Consider the following 6323-nt stretch of genomic DNA (forward strand, 5'->3'; position numbering starts at 1 on the left):
TGGAAAGGCCGGGCTAGGATTGGGATGCCATGGCTAGTTGAATTATATAGAAAGGTACGACCTAAAGTTATATTCCTATAGTTGTACTACAAGATTACAATAGAATAGGTTCCTATATAGGATATGTTCCCATGGAATCAAAAAAACACTTCTTTGATTCAAATATAGGATAATTCGTAAGAGAGAACTCTACGTGTAGGGTTTAGATCCTATATATGGGAATTTTTCCTACACCATAGTTATTTTATTACTAGGAACATATCGGAAATTCAATTCGGCTCCCGGGTGCGTATGCTCCCTCTACCAACAAAACATATTTCAAAGTGTGGAAAAATTTTGACAAAAAATTCTACATGTACATCTCCATAATATATGTGTATGCGTCAAGTTTCACGAAAAAATAATATTTTTTGTGGCTTATGTAAAAAAGAGAAAACTTATCCTGTGAAAAGCATTGTTTTCAGCACTGAATTTTGTCTTTTTTACACACGTCACATGATAAGTTCATTTTTTATGAAACGACTTTGTGAGCGCGTAGCACGTGAAGATGTACGTGCGGATTTTTTGTTTCAATTTTTTTGAAATTTAAAATACATGTAACATGCATTTCAAAATATAGGGAGCATATGCTCCCATGTTCCAAAACACCACTCCCGGAACATATGTGTTATATATAGGAACTAGTTCTATAGGAATCTTATAATGCAAATCATATAGGAATAATACATTAGGTCTTACCCTCATGGAAAATATCCTTTGGCACAATCAAACACAACTCATCTTCCCATAGGATTCAACTAGCCAGATGACTTCGTCTCAATCCTATGATTTTATTATTCCTATGATTTTTCTATCATATAAATCAAAGGAATGTACCAAAAAATCCAATAGGATATAAATCCAACAACACAATTCCTAAGCAAATCAAATAAATCAAAAAAATCCTAACTTTTCCTATTCATACATGATTTTCCTATCCTATTATATGAAACCAAATTAAGGAGCCCTTTATTATACACTTCACAACAACACCTCATCTCACTCCGGCCGGGTGGCACCCGCTAGGTATGGAGGTGGGTTTGCGACCTCCATACCCGTCTCCGCCACCTCTCCATGCCACCTCACCCGCCTCCATACCGACCGGTGGGTCCTAAATTAACTCCACCAGATCGACTAGCCCCGTGATGTGTACCCCTTGAAGGTGTGAACACATAAACACTACACAAATTTGTCAGCCATCATCGTCGATCGGTGTGTAGACAGGACCGCTTCCGCCATTCCAGGTGCCAGCTCCGACACATCAACCTGCAGCAAACCGACACGATTTTGGCTTGCGCCCATGTTGTGACGCCCCGGAACCGGTACCATGAGGATCCCGGCGAACCCGCCGAAATCCACACGATATCGATTCAGAGACGCCCTCCGACACGAAGTGCGCGACGAATCACACACGTGATGCCAGAGGAATTAACACGAGCGATAACATTACAACAGGATTACAATAGAACCCACAAGAAACATATATTACAACATAGACACCAACGAGTCATACAAATATACAATACAAAGATCCAAATCATACAAAAGATCGAATACGTCCGAGTACGGACAAGATACAAATTGGACCAAGAGTCCTGAAGATAAACGATGGCGTCCATAACCCTGCCCAGGCTAAGCTGGGAGGGTAACCTTGCTAACGTCGTCATCTTGTACCTATCGAAGTCGGGCCATCGGTTGCCGACAAAAGGGAGGAAACAAAAGAGAAAGAGAAAAGGCGAGGGTAAGTACCAAGGAACGAACTCCGACACGTAATTAGCGAGACTAGAAATGGCTATGCTCGCCAGGCGAATATATCACCGGGGGCTATATGGAAGGTTTAGCGGCAACAAAACTATAACCAATAGAGACACGCTACAACATCCGTCTAATCAGAGAAGATAAGAGAGCGCATAAGGTAACAGATAAATACTACACAAACATAACCCAGCGAAATACACATATCCCCTTCAACAAAGCGAAAAAGCAATGTAAAAGGCACTCCACGGTTGACAATTTTATTATATGTTGGTTGTAGTAATGCTATATTACTACGCAAGTTATTATAAGATTATTAGCAACAAGATAACGGTGTAAGTTGTTCTATGATCAAGTTATACAATTCCAAGTCGTCCATAACCGCGGACACGGCTTATCGATAAGATGTACACCCTGCAGGGGTTGCCCAAATGTAACCATACGCATGCTTGACCCGCTTACGACAGACGATGTATCACAAGAAGACCGTTCCCAGTTCAACAAGAAAGTCTAGGGGGGCCACCCGACTAAGCTACCCGTATCGAAGTTCGGCCGCACTCCGAAGCGGACTCAGGGTTTGCGACGGCGGCTAGGCGTGCGAACCACACGCTTCGCTAAACGTCCCGCGGGGTACAGTACAGAATATAAACACCCGAAGGCAACAGGGAGTAAACACCCGAAGGCAACAGTAAGTAAAGCATGGCGTACATGGCATAGGCAAATAAAACCAAGGTTGTGGCTCCCTTTTCAACTGACTTGAGAAAAGGTAATGGGTGAGGGGGTCCCGATAATCGTCCCCACGTACGGGTAGAGCGCTCAATCTCGGAACAGATAACAAGAACTCGGGTCCTAGGGGACATTAGCGAGTCAAAGTTCCGATGCTTTCGCAAAGGGGCTCACAGATGCCTCTGCTTATAATTTTTATTGTTAACAATTAAGTAAAGCATGTGTATCTCCAACAAACTAATATAACATGTGATATCCTCCCAACAACCCAACATATTCCGATAACAGATCTAGATAAACAACAGAGCCTAAACACGCCTACGACTCGCAAGACTCAAACATCAAGCAACGGCTATGGGTAAGGAATGATACATATAGGATTATTATGGTAAACAAGTGGAATAGGACACATGACTCGATAAAGAAGCGCAACATATGTATAGCAGTGCGAGGGAGAGCAAAATGTAAAATAGGTGAAGAGAGAGGGCTCGCCTGTGGAAAGTTGCAGAAGAAGTTGTCGAAGAACTCGTCGTATCTCACATCACTACTTCGTGATCCTGTCCGGGAAGAAGCAAAGCGCTACAACAAACAACGGATGCACCAAATTACTACTACGAAAGAAGAATCGGCATGATCATGATATGATATGCATGGCATGGCAACGATGATGCGATGCAACTTATCCAAATTAATCGGGGTCGGAACCCCGGACAAACAAATAAGGTTGGAGTTGTATTTTCTACCGTCAAAGTTAAGGATTGATTAGCATGGCACAACATGGCAGGGGTGAGCTACTTCAATATTAAACGGAGCGAGAAACCCGTATTCGGTAATTCCAAATACTCCGCATATTACTATTAGGTGTATATGCGAAACTATCACGGTTCGACACGATGACATATGCAAACATACATATGGATGACGTATTTATATTCCTCATAATTTTCAAATGAATATATATATATATAACATTTTATTTGAATTTGTATTCAGAAAGTACAAACAGATTTATATATAACAAAATAAAAGAAAGAAGCGGGAAAGCAGATGTGATACTGCAGGTTCAGATGATTTTTGAGATGTATCTTGGAGGTGACTTGTCTAACGAAACTGAAGTGAAAACAGAGACTTGCCAAAGGAACAGACATGCACTGGATGGATAGTTAGCAGGTAAGCATACAGTCAAGCAGCTGGATCGATTGGTATATCCGTGTTTGTGCTAGCTAAGAAAAGGTGTAGAAGTTTGGAGCTGATCGTATGTGTGGAGCGACAGCGAGCAAACAACCCATGACCAAAACATGTACGGCCAGGGAACAAAGCAAACGATCGGCCGGACTGTCGCGCGCGCGGCACAAGGAAGGAGTGGTGCTGCCGTGGTGCGAGACTGACGCGGAGGTGCTCGTTCGTGCGAGACCTGGAGGGCAACAGCGATAGGAATAGATAACTGAATTTACTGACGAAAAGTGACAGCCTGAATTTCGGTAGAGAACGCGCTCGACGGACAGCGCCGGCGCCGGTGTCCTGGGAGCAGTGGCGAGGCTACAGAGACGGGAAAAGCAGGGGAATGGCTGGATCGAGTCGGCGGCTCACCAAGAGGTTGCTGGCGAAGGGAGGAGCTCGAAGACGCGCGGACGACGCCGGGGACGAAGACGAGCACGCCGGTGACCAACTGCGACGGGAGACTGCCATCAACATCAGTAGAACGCTTAGGACGGTGAGAGATGGTTGAGAGGTCAGGGACGACGAAGAGCTCACCAGGAGGTCGACGGCGAAGCGGGAGAACACAAAGTGGTCTGAAGCGACGACGGCGTGGTGAAGCGGACGTCGATGGTGCGCACGTACGGCACCGGAGAAGACGAAGACGAAAACGGCGTCCCGGAGCTGCTCCTTCTCCGAGGACTCAGCGAGGAGGAAAAGGAGGCCACGGGGACTCCATCCTGGTGCTCAGCTCGGCGAACGGCGACGGAAACCGGCGACGCGGTGGCGATTTCTCCGGCAATGTTTAACTCAAATTTCAACTGAGATTGTTTCCTGGGAGAGGTAAAAGTTCAGCGGCGGCGCGAGGAGGGGAAGATAGAGGAGGCTAGGGTTGGCTTGGGGACCTCATAGCATCTCCAGCCGCGTCCCCCCAAACCGTCCTCAAACCGCGTCGGATTGAGCGTTTGGGGGACGTGTTTCGTTCGTGCCGCGTTTGGGGGACGTCGCTCCCCAGTCGCGTCCCCCAAACAAAATTTGGCAAATTTTAAACTTAACTAGATTCGATTAGATTCGTCCAAACTTACATAGATTCGAACGAAATTGGACTAACTTTAAACTAAACCTAATCTAGAACCACTTGCGGCGGCCGGAGGCGTCGTAGTACTGCTGGAAGTTGTACATGTCGTCGGTGACGACCTCCTGCTTGACGCGCGCGTCGACGGGCTCGTCGACGGGCTCGTCCTTCACCAAGCCGCTTGGTCCTGCCTCGCCGTCGTCGGTGAGGTCCACCAGCGGCTTGCCGGAGTCGCGGATGGACATGGCGATCGCCGCGTCCGGAGTCGCCCTCCGGGCGTCCTTGTCGTTCATGGACGCCAAGAACGCCGCCCGCAGCCACCGGGCGGTCCTCGGGGTCGTCGGCTGCCGGCGATGAGCCGGCTGCGCCGCTCGTACTCCGCCGGCGGACCGCTCTGCGACGCTTCCTCCGGCTCCTCCTTCACCTCCGGCTTCGGGATGAGGAGGGCGCCGCCGCGCCTCCCTTGCTGCCGCCGGCTGCCGCTGCCGCCACGCCTCGTGTTCGCGGGCGTCGCCGGCTCCTCCTTCACCTCCCGTTTGGGAACGGTGTACGGCGCCGACCGGTAAGACGAGGATGGTGTCGATCGCGCCGGTCCCGAGGAAGAAGAGTGCGAGGAGGACGAGTACGGCGTCCTCCTCGGCTGCCATTGAGGAGACGGCGACGGCGACGACGGCATCTCCAGCCTTGGAGCGCCGTTGCGGATGCCGCGGATGACGTTGTCGAGGGTGCGCCCCGGAACGCCCCAGAACAGGGCGCGGCCGTCCTTGTTCCGGCTATTGGGGCCGCCGACGAGGTTGTCGGTCGCTGTGCATCTCGATGTCGTACTTCGCCTTGAAGTACGTCGTCCACCGAGCGTCGTTGTTGTCGACCGCCCACGTCGGATCCAACCGCTCCTGGGCGGTGAGTTGAGCCCGACGGGCCTTGACGGCGTCCCACCATTGGTCCGTGCGCGGCTCGGCGGCGGCGGAACGCCAATGCCGTTCACGGCCATCTTCCGGCCCGCCGCCGCTGGCAGCAGCATGTCCGGCGGGACTGGATACCGGGCGTGGTACAGCGCCCACTCCTCCGCCACGGTGAGGCTGCCGCGGCCGAAGCCGTTCGCCGCGGCGATCTTGCGGGAGGACGAGCTCAACATTTTTTGAGCGGCGAGGAGAAGACCTGGGAGGGGGGAGGCGGCGGCGACGAGAAGGATTATGAGCGGCGAGAACTGCAGGGCATCTTATTAAAACAGCGGCGGCAGCGGGTGGTTGCACACAATAACTCGGCGCGGACGGCCACGCGGCCATGCACGACAAGACGCGTCCTCGCGTCGCTCGGGAAAACAGGGACGCCATTAACGTCGCTTGACCAAAGGTAGGCGACGGGGTTTTAGCCTTCCTGTGCCGCTGACGGGTCGGCCCCGCCACTCCCCGCCTCGCTTTTCGTTGTGTCCGGCGTCCCCGGTGCGTCCCCTGTGGGACGGGGACGGGCTCGGGGCGCCCTTTGGGAGACGGTTTGGGGGACGCGGCTGGAGATGCTCTCAGATGGATTT

This window comes from Lolium rigidum, chromosome 3 (genome assembly GCF_022539505.1).
Source record: "Lolium rigidum isolate FL_2022 chromosome 3, APGP_CSIRO_Lrig_0.1, whole genome shotgun sequence".
NCBI classification, from domain to species: domain Eukaryota; kingdom Viridiplantae; phylum Streptophyta; class Magnoliopsida; order Poales; family Poaceae; genus Lolium; species Lolium rigidum.